The 16504-nt window shown below is 42.4% G+C and overlaps 1 non-coding gene across 1 annotated transcript; it reads left to right on the plus strand.

The window, feature by feature from the left end:
* TRNAQ-CUG (transfer RNA glutamine (anticodon CUG)) lies at positions 1–72 on the plus strand. Its single transcript has one exon. It is a non-coding gene; the product is annotated as a tRNA-Gln (tRNA).
* Positions 73–16504: the final 16432 nt, after the last annotated feature.

Raw genomic sequence — 16504 nt, forward strand, 5'->3', positions numbered from 1 at the left:
GGTTCCATGGTGTAATGGTTAGCACTCTGGACTCTGAATCCAGCAATCCGAGTTCAAATCTCGGTGGGACCTGATGTGTTTTAGTACCTTCAGTTTAAGTTCTTGATTGACAGAAAGTCTTCTTTTTCATACATACAGATGTAGCCACCTTTATCTTGAGTGGCCGCGGCGTTTGTCCCGTTCGACCATACGCAGCGTACTGTGGCGTAGCGAGGCGCGCCTAGCCACAGAGAGGCTATCTAATCGCACGGAGACAGACATTTGACGTTTGGCGTTACCTTTACGTGTAATACCTGCGATCAGCCACCAGATGTCGCTTTTTACAATCACCACTGCGCATGCGTGTGGTCTCCCGTAAAATACAATACTGACATACATAATAAGGACTACTTTACTAAGGCGTCTCATTACGCTGCATACAGTAAATACTGTACTCATTACGCTGCATTATTTAATACAGTACTGTATATACAGTACGACACCGACGCAAATACAGTAGTACAGCATACAGTATATGATCCATCTACAATACTTTATGAATACTGTATGTGAGCGTCCAAGTCCCGCAGACAAAACACAGTACTGTAAAACCAGTAGTGTACACTGTCGCAAATGGATGTGTGTTACAAGTTCACTATTGCCTCTCAAGATTAGGAATTTTCTACAGTATGTTATCGTCCTAATCCCGTAGCCATTACAGCATAATCAAAACCAACGGATTTATACATTTGTCTGCGGCGAAGTGGTGAAGTGTTTCGCTTCCTATACTCAGAGTCCAGGGTTCGATTCCTTAAGTACGAATGCATGTTACTGTAGTTTTTTTCAGACACTTTATTATTTTTTTTATTCACATACTGTAAACCAGGGCATACAGTAACTGCATGAGCGGTTCTATGCGATCGAGTCCGGTGTACCATAATGTGCAGGTTCTATGCAGGTTAAGGTTCTATGCTCCGTACACAGTACACATACAATTCTGTAGCTGGGCAGACTGAATAGAAATGGCTACCACCTATGACTCCTTGCCCCACAGAGGCCCTAGGCTACGGAGCAAGTAATAGTCCAGATTGTACAGACTATGGGGCAATGCTGAAGGAGCGTCACAATCCCCTAGCTAAAATACACAGTATGCATATTATGGTACACCGGACTCGATGACATACTGTAGCACACTGGCAAAATGGCCGCCGCCCCTGAACCCTTGTGTAGGTTATGGGGCAATGCTGAAGGAGCGTCACAATCCCCTAGCCAAAATACACAGGGGAGGGATAAGCTACTGTAGGATTGCATACAGTATTACGGTACACCGGACTCAATCGCATAGCACACTGTCAAAACGACCACTACCCATGAACCCCCACCTCCTGAACCCCCACCTCGTGGCAGGCAGCAGTTGGGTATGGAATGAGAAATGGCATAAGCTGTGCAGGCTACGGGGCGATGCTGAAGGAGCGTCACAATCCCCTAGCCAAAATACACAGAGATACTGTAAGCGAGGTCTATGCACATTACAGTACTGTACGTTACACCGGGCTCGGTCGCATAGCAAACTGACAAAACACAAGTTTTACAGTACATACAGTAAAGCAGGCCAAAGCTGCAGGAGAGTTTCTACTGTAAAGGTTCTATGCACCGTACGGTAATGTACACATACCTGTACAATTCTATAGCAGGGCAGACTCAATTGAAATGGCTACCGCCTGTGACTCCTACAGTAGCTCCTAGGAGGCACTCAGCTATGGAGCAAATAACAGCACAGATTTTGCAGGGTACGGGGCAATGCTGAAGGAGCGTCACAATCCCCTAGCTACAATACACAGGGGTGATAGAGATAATCGAGTGGCTGGAGGGGGGTCCCCTTGATTTAAGGGGCCCCCACTCCTCCAGGGTACTCCGGCCAGGTGTGACTAGTTGGGTATTTAATTCCATGGCCGCAGGGACCGGTATAAAAGTCTCCCCCGGCTGTGCATTATCTGTCCAGCTAGTGGAGCCCAGTGCTGATTCAAAAAATATGGGGAACCCCTACGCTTTTTTTGTCCCCCTTATTTTTTGCACCAGGACCAGGCGCAGAGCCCGGTGCTGGTTCTAAAAAGATGGGGGATCCCGTGTCCATTTTTTCCGTATTCCTGCCGGAATTCGACTGCAATTGCATATACAGTACTGTACTCCTTAATGTCACTGCTTACAGTATACAGTATTTAGACATGAGCTTGTGTACAGTATCTGTCATGAGGTGCTTTTTTCACTGACACTATAACTTTTTTCTATTGTGATATACTGTACAGAGGCGGCAAACTAGCCAAACGGGAATAATCAGCTTCTGCAGAATAAAATGAGATGCTACAGTACATGCCTATATTCTGTGAGTGACTGCGGCTCTATGAAATTAAATCAGAAAATTTAAATATGAAATGCATTACTAATGTGTGGCATTACTGTACTGTATGTGTATAAGGTGTACTACAATATTTTCTGGTGTAACATAAGGAAAGGGCACTACTGCATGGTCTAATGCAGTGGTTCTCAAACTTGGTCCTCAGGACCCCACACAGTGCATGTTTTGCAGGTAAACCAGCAAGTGCACAGATGTATTCATTACTAACTGACACATTTTAGAAGGTCCATACAGTACAGTAGGTGGAGCTAATTTTTCACTTGTGATTCTGTGAGACCTGCAAAACCTGCACTGTGTGGGGTCCTGAGGACTGAGTTTGAGAACCTGTGGTCTAATGTACATAAAGATGAATGTGGTGGGGTGTAATGTGAATAAGGGGCATTACTGTTAGGAGTAATGTGGTACTATGATATGATGTCATGAGAATAAGAGACACCACTGCATGATATAATGTGAATAAAGTTGCAGTACTGTGTTGTGTCATTTCATCTTCGGGTATTATTGTGTTACCATGCCCCTTCCCAGCAAGAACATACTGTACACTGTTTTGGGCTGGCACTAAATGTGCACATTGTTCTTATTTAGATTATAGGGGGTAGGAGCGCCAAAATGGGTGATGGTGCTGGGAAAGGGGTGCAGGGTTAGAGGCGGAACTACGTAGCATCTGTGCAAGAGGGCATCAGCCAAAATCTAGCCTAGGGCATCATGTTGGTCAGGTTTGGCTCTGATAATACTGTATACTGTACTCTTACTGTACTTTGCATTCAATACAGATACTGTTTGCACACAGGTTTTACATGAATCATTGGCAATGCTGCAGGAGTGTCTCATTAGGCAATCTAAAATATACCACGACTATGGGTGGGGATACAGTAGGGAAGTTCTGTCACCATAAGCTGTCTGCTGTGTATAGCATATTTCCATCTGAGATGCATTTGTGTGTTTGTAATAAGAAAAAAACATTTTACTGTACATTTAGTGGATACAGTATTTCTCCCCCATAATGACGTATCATACTGTACAGGTACCCTCATGTACTGTACCGTACCATACTGTAAAATTGAATATTTATTGGAAAAACATCAATATTAATGTAAAAATAAAGTATTACAACATCCGATTCCATGTACTGCACTGATCAAAATGTACAGTACTCTTATTCAGGACTTATAAAACTGAAAATAACTGTTCATACAGTACACATCAATAACATTACTACTGTATAATATTCTACATTAGTTTATGCAATAATCAGACAAAGGCAATTTTATCATTTTTTTTAATAATGCACCAATTTAAAATTTTAAACAGAAAATACAGAACTACATATTTGTGGCTTGACCATTTCTTTCAACTACAACAGGTAATACTTTATACAGGTGATTTATATAATTATTACAATGTTCAGGTGTGAGTACTTCTAGCCAAAATTTCTTTATCCCATCCACCAGTTGCTGTTTTGTTGTTGGCTTTGCAACACTCCTAACGTACCTCTTCAATTGAGCCCACACTAATTCGATTGGGTTCATGTCTGGTGATCTATATAAAAATAAAAAAAAAGCGTATAGAAAAAATTAATTACATTACAGTAAATAGAGAAAATTAAACATACAATATTGTACTGTTTATTAAACAAAATTTTTTTTTACAGTACTAGAGTGCTATCCAAAATTTTACTTGTACACTGTTGAAAGAATACTCACTCTGGTGGTGTGCGTTCCCAATTCATACCTTTCTCTTCCATAAATTTGGCTGAGGCGGAGTGTTTAGGATCATTGTCTTGGAATATCCTATGGTGAGTTGGGTAATATTTATTCACAAATGGCACCATACATTTCTCTACTATTGTTTCTTGGAAAAATTTCTTATCCATGATTCCTACAGAAATCAAAAAATGTTGTTCATTAATAAGCAACTCCTTTTATTGTGCAGTTACACGTACTCTACAGTACAACATGTATTTTTACAGAACACAGGCACAGAATAAAGTATAGTAGTGTACCTTCGAAAAATAATAGGGGACCAGCTCCTAATCGTGATATGCCTCCCCATACATGGACTTTCAATGGATGCTTTGGGCGTGGTTTTAAAGAGATATGGTTACGTTTCCTGAATGACATTCTGGAGAACCGCTCAAGGGCAACAGACGATTCATCTGTGAAAATGACATCATCAAATGTTTCACCACTCTCAATCCATCGCCGTGCCTGTTCCACTCTCTTTTCTTTATTCACATCTCTTATCATTGGAGATATCCTGTGAAGAGCCAAAAATAATGAAATCAGATACAGTTATGAAATTACAGATTTACAGATTACTGTATATACAGTAGACTGTATGTGCAGTATACTGTATTATATACCTACTGTATACATTAAACTGTACATACAGTACATTAAGTTACATACAGAGTAATATATATATACATACTGTACATACACACAAACACACACACACAGTATACAGTATGTAATCATCACAATAAGCCGGCAATGCTTCATTGCTGTCTCTGAGTGCCTATACAGTAGGTATCTCTTTTGGGATAGAATATATACAGTATATACACACACACATACTGTATATAGTATAAAGTACACACTCTGTATAATGATTTATGGCATTATTATATCACGTATCAAGGGATTATTAACAGTGCATTTACTGTATGGTTTATACTGCTTTCAGTATTTTACCTTGTTGCGCCAAAGGTCCATCCCATTTTCCGTCGCATCCTTCTGATGCTGGTGGCCGATATGTCCAGGTCATACTTGGAATGGAGAATTCGTTTTATTTGCAGAGCAGTACGCTCATCATCCTCACGAGTTAGTTCCTCCACAATTTGTTGCACTCTCCTACAGTACAATACAGTATGAAAAATATGAATTCATGAACAGCACAATCACAGTTACAATTGATGAAGTTTTTATTTTATTTCAAAAAAATTGTTTATGGTATAAAGCAAGTCATTTAAACATTACAGTAGTGTACAGTACGTACCATGTGCATTTTGTAGGAAATACAAATCTGGGCGTTGTTCTCTCGAATGCATGATAGCGCACCGTTTCTAAAGTGACTATAATGCCACTTTCCTTGAGCCATGCATGGATCTCTTTGATGGTTTTATTTTCTTTTTTCATGTTGGCGATTATCTTGCTCATCGTTTTGTTGATAGTTACTGGCATGTTGTCCAACTATAATTCCTGTATGGAGAGAAAACATTTGTGAATACTGTAGTCTAAAATTTACACATCTGAAAATGCATAAGAGTTTTATGATAGAAGTTAATACTGTACAGTACATGTTTACTATCCAGTACCTGATGTTCAAATTTAAGTATTGTATACTGTACAGTACTGAAAATACAACTTCAGTGTTATGGACTGCAATTAGTTTCCTGTATGAAACAGATACAGTACAGTAAATAACCCTCCTTGGAAGTGCATGGGCCCTGTGAGACTTACAGTAGTGTACAGCATAAGGGTCGACTGACATGATGTACAAGCATTACATACAGTACATGTCAGTACTGTATGTAAATTCTTCAATTATTGCCTAACAACAATGCTGCTTACTGTATATTAAATACTGTAGGCCTAGAAATGTGCATCTCAATATAGTAGTTAAAAACACAGGGGCCTATGTGGATAAGCGAGTTCTATGCACACTAAAAATGGCCACCGACCGTGAACCCCCAGCACGTGGCAGCGCTCGGATATGTAGTGAGATACAGTATGGCATACATTTCACACTCCAGGGGGCAATGCTGAAGGAGCGTCACAATCCCCTAGCTCAATTACATTGGGATAAGCGCGGTCTATGCACATTACGGTATACCGAGCTGGATCGCTTAGCAACCTGACAACATGGCCGCCGACCGTGAACTCCCAGCACGTGGCAGCGCTCGGATATGTAGTGAGATACAGTATGGCATACATTTCACAGTTCAGGGGGCAATGCTGAAGGAGCGTCACAATCCCCTAGCTCAATTACACTGGGATAAGCGAGGTCTACTGTATGCACATTACGGTATACCGAGCTGGATCGCTTAGCAACCTGACAAAATGGCCGCCGACCGTGAACTCCCAGCACGTGGCAGCGCTCGGATATGTAGTGAGATACAATATGGCATACATTTCACAGTTCAGGGGGCAATGCTGAAGGAGCGTCACAATCCCCTAGCTCAATTACATTGGGATAAGCGAGGTCTATGCACATTACGGTATACCGAGCTGGATCGCTTAGCAACCTGACAAAATGGCCGCCGACCGTGAACTCCCAGCACGTGGCAGCGCTCGGATATGTAGTGAGATACAATATGGCATACATTTCACAGTTCAGGGGGCAATGCTGAAGGAGCGTCACAATCCCCTAGCTCAATTACACTGGGATAAGCGAGGTCTACTGTATGCACATTACGGTATACCGAGCTGGATCGCTTAGCAACCTGACAAAATGGCCGCCGACCGTGAACTCCCAGCACGTGGCAGCGCTCGGATATGTAGTGAGATACAATATGGCATACATTTCACAGTTCAGGGGGCAATGCTGAAGGAGCGTCACAATCCCCTAGCTCAATTACATTGGGATAAGCGAGGTCTATGCACATTACGGTATACCGAGCTGGATCGCTTAGCAACCTGACAAAATGGCCGCCGACCGTGAACTCCCAGCACGTGCTTTCTTATCATATAACTAGTTCAACACAGGTGATGGAAATCATAAATTAAGAGGGAAGTCTAGAAACAGAGCAGTGCGGCGGGTCATGTTGGAGGGTCTGCATACAGAAACATAGAATTTGATGACAAATACTGTAAGAACCACTTTGGCCATCTAATCTGCCTCTTTTTTTTAACCTTTTTTTTACATCAAACCTTATTTGATCCTTATTTCTTTGTAAGGATATCCTTATGTATGTCTCTTCCATGCATGTTTAAATACTGTAGCTCTACTGTTTTAGGCTCTATCACCTCTGATGGGAGGCTATTCCACTTGTCCACTGCACTTTCTGTGAAGTAATTTTTCTTAAAATTCCCCCTGAACCTCGCCCCCCTCCAGTCTCCGTGCACATCCTCGTGTCCTATTGTGTTTGCTTTTGGATTCGGACTTGTTTTGGATCCTGGTGCTTTTTTTCAAAAACCTCTCAAAAACAGCTTAAATCGTAGAATTTGGGGGTATTTTTGATCCTACTGTATAGTGTTATTAACCTCAATGACCATAATTTCCACTCATTTCCAGTCTATTCTGAACACCTCACAATATTATTTGTAGTCCTAAAATTTTCACCGAGGTCACTGGATGACTAAGCTAAGCGACCCAAGTGGCCGGCACAAACACCTGGCCCATTTAGGAGTGGCAGTGCAGTGGCAGACAGGATGTCACTTATAACAATTTTCCCCAAACATCACATGATGCAAAGATAAATAAATAAAAAAAGAGGTGCAAGATGGAATTGTGATTGGGCCCTCCCAACCACCCTTATGTTATATAAACAGGGTCTGCCACACGACTGTGGCTGAAATGACTGGTTGGTTTGGGCCCCCACCAAAAAAAGAAGCAATCAATCTCTCCTTGCTCAAACTGGCTCTACAGAGGCAAGATGTACCGGACTGGACTTACTTAATGGGTGCAGTGAGGTGATGGACATAGAGTCCTGGTCCTCCTCCTCCGCCACCGCCTGTGACAGTGTAGGGCCTGTGAAAGCAAAAATTCCATGAAATATACTTTTGTATTCTGTGTTGAATACAGTAAAGCAAAAATTCAGTCAGGAATTGGAGGAGGAGAGTAGATTTCGCACACAGAGACGAGAATGTCGAGGCCAGAATCAGGGGGTAGTGGAGGAGGGTTAGGATACCGTACCTCACCCTGTTGGGATTGCTGCAATCAGGATGCATCAGGATCACCCTGCTGGTCATGCAAACCCAACCCATTGGTTTAACACAATGTACAGTACAGTACAATACTTTAGTTTACTTACCAAGTTGGGGAGAGGGCTTTTTCTCCCCTTCCTCATCACTGTCAATAATTAATGAGTGGAAAATAAAAAAATATTATAAACAAAATACAGTAGAGTACAGTTACTACAAAATTGCACAGTAGTACAGTGCTACAGGAGGCAGAGATATATTCATAATACAGTAGGAGCAGAATGACTGTCCAGTGGTAGGGGACATACAGTACTGTACTGTGCCTGTATTTAACTCGTGTTGGAGGAGAGGCGATTTCGCACACAGAGGCGAAAAGGGGTCTTCACAGTGAGGGAAATACTGTACAGTACATGTTTGGAATTCCCTGCCTGAAAAGTAATAAAAGTGGACTTGGTCAATACTTTTAAGAATGGGCTTGAGAAAATCCTACTGTACTTACTATACTCCTCCGGCTCAGAGTCCACGTACAGGTAAGTGACATCTGTGTTGAATATAAAAAAAAAAAAAGAAAAGTCAATGGGATTTCTGCAATCAGGATACCGCTGTCGGTCACTTGACTGCTGGAATCCTGACCACTGGTCACGCAAACCCAAGCCATTGGTACTGTTAATAAATCAATGAATGCAGAATGTAGAGTACTGTACAGTAGATTACAATTCTTACCAGGCTGGCCTGAAGGCTCCCCCATTTCCTCCTCCTCCTCCTCGGTATCAATAACGAGGCGGTCTGTGTGTACAAGATAACAAGTATTGTAAAATAAAAAAATTACAGTAATACTGTAGGAAACTAGTGTGTCTGTAACAAAAATAATGATTACCAGTTCCAGAGCTCTGCTGGTCAGACGGTGTTGGTGGTGGTGGTGGTGGTGGTACTGTGAGAAAAAACAACAGTGCTGTAAGTGAAGCTGTCAATTGGAAACATGTACTGTACAGTATCCAGGACACATGTACAGTAGTGTATCAACAATGACAGTAGCACCAGAATTCTCGTTACACAATACCTGGCAGCGCAGCAGGTGGTGGTGGTGGTGGTGGTGGTGTTGTTGGTACTGTGGGAAAAAAAATAACAGTACTGTAAGTGAAGCTGTCAATTGGAAACATGTACTGTACAGTATCCAGGACACATGTACAGTAGTGTAACAACGATGACAGTCACACCAGAATTCTCGTTACACAATACCTGGCAGCGCAGCAGGTGGTGGTGGTGGTGGTGGTGGTGGTGTTGTTGGTACTGTGGGAAAAAAAATAACAGTACTGTAAGTGAAGCTGTCAATTGGAAACATGTACTGTACAGTATCCAGGACACATGTACAGTAGTGTAACGATGAGAGTCACACCAGAATTCTCGTTACACAATACCTGGCAGCGCAGCAGGTGGTGGTGGTGGTGGTGGTGGTGTTGTTGGTACTGTGGGTACGCTCATGTAATTGCATTTCAAAGGCACAGTATTTTCCATCGTCTCCCCCCTACCCCCATCACCCTTCCCCCCTGGGGGCCTGCACAGGGAGGAAATTCAGGTCCTGTGCAATACACAAACGCTGAAGATCTACAGTACTGTTTTGCTCAGTTGGTAGCGTCAGAATACACTCATTTCATTCCCGCTGTTTAGGTGCATTTAGCGTAAAGAATCGCTCCTGCAGATGTACTTTGATTTATGTGAAATCTGTGTGCATCCTTCCATTGACTGTCTTACAGTGTAAATAAAAGAATACAGTGCATTATTACAGAAAAAAAAAAAAAAAAAGAAAGAAAGCACATCAGGTCTTGAACCCTGGACCCCCAGCGAGGGAGGTGGGAGCCTTCACCCCTAGCCCACGACGCCTCATGAGAGATTTCCAATTTCATGTGTGAAAGTACTGCAAACAGCGGCCGGCCCCCGCCCCATTGCTGTTGGTTTATGCCTTAGAGGACTCGGACGCTCGCATTTGTAAAGCACGGTGTTTTCCTCCGCCTCCGGCTAGCCTGCTGCCCTTCCCCCATGGGAGCCTGCACAGATCATGCAGTAGACAGGGAGGGAATGCAAATGCTGGTTATGTGCAATACACAAACGCCCACTGTAGTACTGTTTTGCTCACTTACAGTACTGTACTGTAGGTTGCATTTAGCGTAAAGAATCGCTCCTGCAGATGTACTTTGATTTACTGTACAGTATGTGAAACCTGTGTGCATCCTTCCATTGGATGTACTGTATTGGAGAGAATTTTTTTTTTTTTAAAGTGAATGTCACGGGAACACATTAAAAATAAGGTTGGCACTTCCTTCCCATTGGTGTTGGTTTACAGTATGCCGTAGTGTACTCGGACGCTCATGTAATTGCATTTCAAAGGCACAGTATTTTCCATCGTCTCCCCCCTACCCCCATCACCCTTCCCCCCTGGGGGCCTGCACAGGGAGGAAATTCAGGTCCTGTGCAATACACAAACGCTGAAGATCTACAGTACTGTTTTGCTCAGTTGGTAGCGTCAGAATACACTCATTTCATTCCCGCTGTTTAGGTGCATTTAGCGTAAAGAATCGCTCCTGCAGATGTACTTTGATTTATGTGAAATCTGTGTGCATCCTTCCATTGACTGTCTTACAGTGTAAATAAAAGAATACAGTGCATTATTACAGAAAAAAAAAAAAAGAAAGAAAGCACATCAGGTCTCAAACCCTGGACCCCCAGCGAGGGAGGTGGGAGCCTTCACCCCTAGCCCACGACGCCTCATGAGAGATTTCCAATTTCATGTGTGAAAGTACTGCAAACAGCGGCCGGCCCCCGCCCCATTGCTGTTGGTTTATGCCTTAGAGGACTCGGACGCTCGCATTTGTAAAGCACGGTGTTTTCCTCCGCCTCCGGCTAGCCTGCTGCCCTTCCCCCATGGGAGCCTGCACAGATCATGCAGTAGACAGGGAGGGAATGCAAATGCTGGTTATGTGCAATACACAAACGCCCACTGTAGTACTGTTTTGCTCACTTACAGTACTGTACTGTAGGTTGCATTTAGCGTAAAGAATCGCTCCTGCAGATGTACTTTGATTTACTGTACAGTATGTGAAACCTGTGTGCATCCTTCCATTGGATGTACTGTATTGGAGAGAAATTTTTTTTTTTTAAAGTGAATGTCACGGGAACACATTAAAAATAAGGTTGGCACTTCCTTCCCATTGGTGTTGGTTTACAGTATGCCGTAGTGTACTCGGACGCTCATGTAATTGCATTTCAAAGGCACAGTATTTTCCATCGTCTCCCCCCTACCCCCATCACCCTTCCCCCCTGGGGGCCTGCACAGGGAGGAAATTCAGGTCCTGTGCAATACACAAACGCTGAAGATCTACAGTACTGTTTTGCTCAGTTGGTAGCGTCAGAATACACTCATTTCATTCCCGCTGTTTAGGTGCATTTAGCGTAAAGAATCGCTCCTGCAGATGTACTTTGATTTATGTGAAATCTGTGTGCATCCTTCCATTGACTGTCTTACAGTGTAAATAAAAGAATACAGTGCATTATTACAGAAAAAAAAAAAAAAAAAAGAACGAAAGCACATCAGGTCTCGAACCCTGGACCCCCAGCGAGGGAGGTGGGAGCCTTCACCCCTAGCCCACGACGCCTCATGAGAGATTTCCAATTTCATGTGTGAAAGTACTGCAAACAGCGGCCGGCCCCCGCCCCATTGCTGTTGGTTTATGCCTTAGAGGACTCGGACGCTCGCATTTGTAAAGCACGGTGTTTTCCTCCGCCTCCGGCTAGCCTGCTGCCCTTCTCCCATGGGAGCCTGCACAGATCATGCAGTAGACAGGGAGGGAATGCAAATGCTGGTCATGTGCAATACACAAACGCCCACTGTAGTACTGTTTTGCTCACTTACAGTACTGTACTGTAGGTTGCATTTAGCGTAAAGAATCGCTCCTGCAGATGTACTTTGATTTACTGTACAGTATGTGAAACCTGTGTGCATCCTTCCATTGGATGTACTGTATTGGAGAGAATTTTTTTTTTTTTAAAGTGAATGTCACGGGAACACATTAAAAATAAGGTTGGCACTTCCTTCCCATTGGTGTTGGTTTACAGTATGCCGTAGTGTACTCGGACGCTCATGTAATTGCATTTCAAAGGCACAGTATTTTCCATTGTCTCCCCCCTACCCCCATCACCCTTCCCCCCTGGGGGCCTGCACAGGGAGGAAATTCAGGTCCTGTGCAATACACAAACGCTGAAGATCTACAGTACTGTTTTGCTCAGTTGGTAGCGTCAGAATACACTCATTTCATTCCCGCTGTTTAGGTGCATTTAGCGTAAAGAATCGCTCCTGCAGATGTACTTTGATTTATGTGAAATCTGTGTGCATCCTTCCATTGACTGTCTTACAGTGTAAATAAAAGAATACAGTGTATTATTACAGAAAAAAAAAAAAAAAAAAGAAAGAAAGCACATCAGGTCTCGAACCCTGGACCCCCAGCGAGGGAGGTGGGAGCCTTCACCCCGAGCCCACGACGCCTCATGAGAGATTTCCAATTTCATGTGTGAAAGTACTGCAAACAGCGGCCGGCCCCCGCCCCATTGCTGTTGGTTTATGCCTTAGAGGACTCGGACGCTCGCATTTGTAAAGCACGGTGTTTTCCTCCGCCTCCGGCTAGCCTGCTGCCCTTCCCCCATGGGAGCCTGCACAGATCATGCAGTAGACAGGGAGGGAATGCAAATGCTGGTCATGTGCAATACACAAACGCCCACTGTAGTACTGTTTTGCTCACTTACAGTACTGTACTGTAGGTTGCATTTAGCGTAAAGAATCGCTCCTGCAGATGTACTTTGATTTACTGTACAGTATGTGAAACCTGTGTGCATCCTTCCATTGGATGTACTGTATTGGAGAGAAATTTTTTTTTTTTAAAGTGAATGTCATGGGAACACATTAAAAATAAGGTTGGCACTTCCTTCCCATTGGTGTTGGTTTACAGTATGCCGTAGTGTACTCGGACGCTCATGTAATTGCATTTCAAAGGCACAGTATTTTCCATCGTCTCCCCCCTACCCCCATCACCCTTCCCCCCTGGGGGCCTGCACAGGGAGGAAATTCAGGTCCTGTGCAATACACAAACGCTGAAGATCTACAGTACTGTTTTGCTCAGTTGGTAGCGTCAGAATACACTCATTTCATTCCCGCTGTTTAGGTGCATTTAGCGTAAAGAATCGCTCCTGCAGATGTACTTTGATTTATGTGAAATCTGTGTGCATCCTTCCATTGACTGTCTTACAGTGTAAATAAAAGAATACAGTGTATTATTACAGAAAAAAAAAAAAAAAAAAGAAAGAAAGCACATCAGGTCTCGAACCCTGGACCCCCAGCGAGGGAGGTGGGAGCCTTCACCCCTAGCCCACGACGCCTCATGAGAGATTTCCAATTTCATGTGTGAAAGTACTGCAAACAGCGGCCGGCCCCCGCCCCATTGCTGTTGGTTTATGCCTTAGAGGACTCGGACGCTCGCATTTGTAAAGCACGGTGTTTTCCTCCGCCTCCGGCTAGCCTGCTGCCCTTCCCCCATGGGAGCCTGCACAGATCATGCAGTAGACAGGGAGGGAATGCAAATGCTGGTCATGTGCAATACACAAACGCCCACTGTAGTACTGTTTTGCTCACTTACAGTACTATACTGTAGGTTGCATTTAGCGTAAAGAATCGCTCCTGCAGATGTACTTTGATTTACTGTACAGTATGTGAAACCTGTGTGCATCCTTCCATTGGATGTACTGTATTGGAGAGAAATTTTTTTTTTTTAAAGTGAATGTCACGGGAACACATTAAAAATAAGGTTGGCACTTCCTTCCCATTGGTGTTGGTTTACAGTATGCCGTAGTGTACTCGGACGCTCATGTAATTGCATTTCAAAGGCACAGTATTTTCCATCGTCTCCCCCCTACCCCCATCACCCTTCCCCCCTGGGGGCCTGCACAGGGAGGAAATTCAGGTCCTGTGCAATACACAAACGCTGAAGATCTACAGTACTGTTTTGCTCAGTTGGTAGCGTCAGAATACACTCATTTCATTCCCGCTGTTTAGGTGCATTTAGCGTAAAGAATCGCTCCTGCAGATGTACTTTGATTTATGTGAAATCTGTGTGCATCCTTCCATTGACTGTCTTACAGTGTAAATAAAAGAATACAGTGCATTATTACAGAAAAAAAAAAAAAAAAAAGAAAGAAAGCACATCAGGTCTCGAACCCTGGACCCCCAGCGAGGGAGGTGGGAGCCTTCACCCCTAGCCCACGACGCCTCATGAGAGATTTCCAATTTCATGTGTGAAAGTACTGCAAACAGCGGCCGGCCCCCGCCCCATTGCTGTTGGTTTATGCCTTAGAGGACTCGGACGCTCGCATTTGTAAAGCACGGTGTTTTCCTCCGCCTCCGGCTAGCCCTCCATTCCCATTATGCATTAGCGAACTCAGACGCTCATATATTTTAAAAGCACGGTGTTTATACATTGTACTGTACATTCTTCCTTTTACACAATTACTGTAGTTGCGTCTCCATACACATACTGTACAGTACTCCATACTTTTTCCACCGCCTCCCGTTACGCCTACAGTATTGCCAGAGCTGTAGATCAATCCGCCGCTATACTGTACGATCGAAAGTACTGGATTAGTGGAGCATTAGCGACACAGTGGTGGAGATGTGTAATGCATGATGAGTATCTAGATCGCCTCAACGCGCCTGCCTGTGATGAAACTCAGCTATCGCATTAGCGTGACTAAACGCCCGTCTCGGCGGAGAAACAGTCAAGGAAAAGGTGGCTACATCTGTATAATGATTTTTTTAAATCACTGATTTTTGTAAATATGTACAAAAAGCTAAAAAAGGTAGTTATAGAAATGTATGTAATTATATGAATTTTACTATATAACCCAACTAAGCGTTGATGTAAATATATGTACAATAATTGCAATAAAATGTGTCTTATAAAAATCTAACATTTTAGAAAAAAATGTTTAGCTCTCCCTCGTGAATGAGGTTTCTTGGTGTATTGGTAACCACTCTGATCTTTGAATCCAGTGATCTGTATTTAAATCTTGGTAGGTCCTATTGGTTTTTTGTAAGAACCGTTCAGTTTATATTTCTCTGAGAGTACATTCTAATAAAAACTGTTTAAATGCTTCCTCATGAATGAGGTTTCCTGGTGTATTTGTAACCATTTTGGACTCTGAATCCATGATTTGTATTTACATCTAGGTAGGTCCTATTGTTTTTTTGTAAGTATTATGCAGTTCATATCTCTGAGAAAGAAAATATCTATAAATTGCATAAACTAAGAATCATACACACTGAGAGACAGGTTTATCTGTAATATATTTCCAATAAAATGTAACCTCTAAAAATCTTACACTGTGAGAAAATTTTTTACATGCCACCATATGAATAAGCTTTCATGGTGTACTGTTAACAATTCTGGACTCTGAAACTAATAATCTGTATATACAAATTGGTAGGTCCTAATGGTTTTATTTGTAAATACAATGTAGTACATATCTCTCTGAATGAATATTTCTGTATCTTGTAGAAATTAAGATTTTACACTCTAAGAGAAAGTTTTATATGTGTTATTAGAAGGGAGATTCCATGGTGTTATGGTTAGCACTCTGTACTCTGAATCCAGTAAATTGAGTTCAAATTTCGGTGGGACCAGGTGTATTTTAGTACCTTCAGTTTAAGTCCTTGACAAAAACTTTTCTTTTTTATACATATAATACATTTCTTAAATAACTTATTATTGTAAATATGTACTAAAATCTAAAAAAAGGTAGTTATAGAAATGTTTGTAATTATATGAATTTTACTGTGTAATCCAAATAAGCATTGATGTTAATATATGTACAATAACTTCAACAAAATGTGTCTTCTAAGAATCTAACATTTTAGAAAAAAATGTTTACATGTTCCCTAATGAATGTGGTTTCTTGGTGTATTGGTAACCACTCCACTCTGATCTTTGAATAAAGTGATCTGTATTTAAATCTTGGTAGGTCCTATTGGTTTTATGTAAGTACCATTCAGTTCATATCTCTCTGAGAGTACATTCTTATAAAAATATTTAGATGCTCCCTAATGGATGAGGTTTCATGGTGTATTGGTAAACATTTTGGACTCTGAACCCATGATCTATATTTACATCTTGGTAGGTTATGTTGGTTTTGTTGTAAGTACAATACA

This window comes from Pseudophryne corroboree, chromosome 11 (assembly GCF_028390025.1).
Source record: "Pseudophryne corroboree isolate aPseCor3 chromosome 11, aPseCor3.hap2, whole genome shotgun sequence".
In the NCBI taxonomy this organism is placed as follows: Eukaryota; Metazoa; Chordata; class Amphibia; order Anura; family Myobatrachidae; genus Pseudophryne; species Pseudophryne corroboree.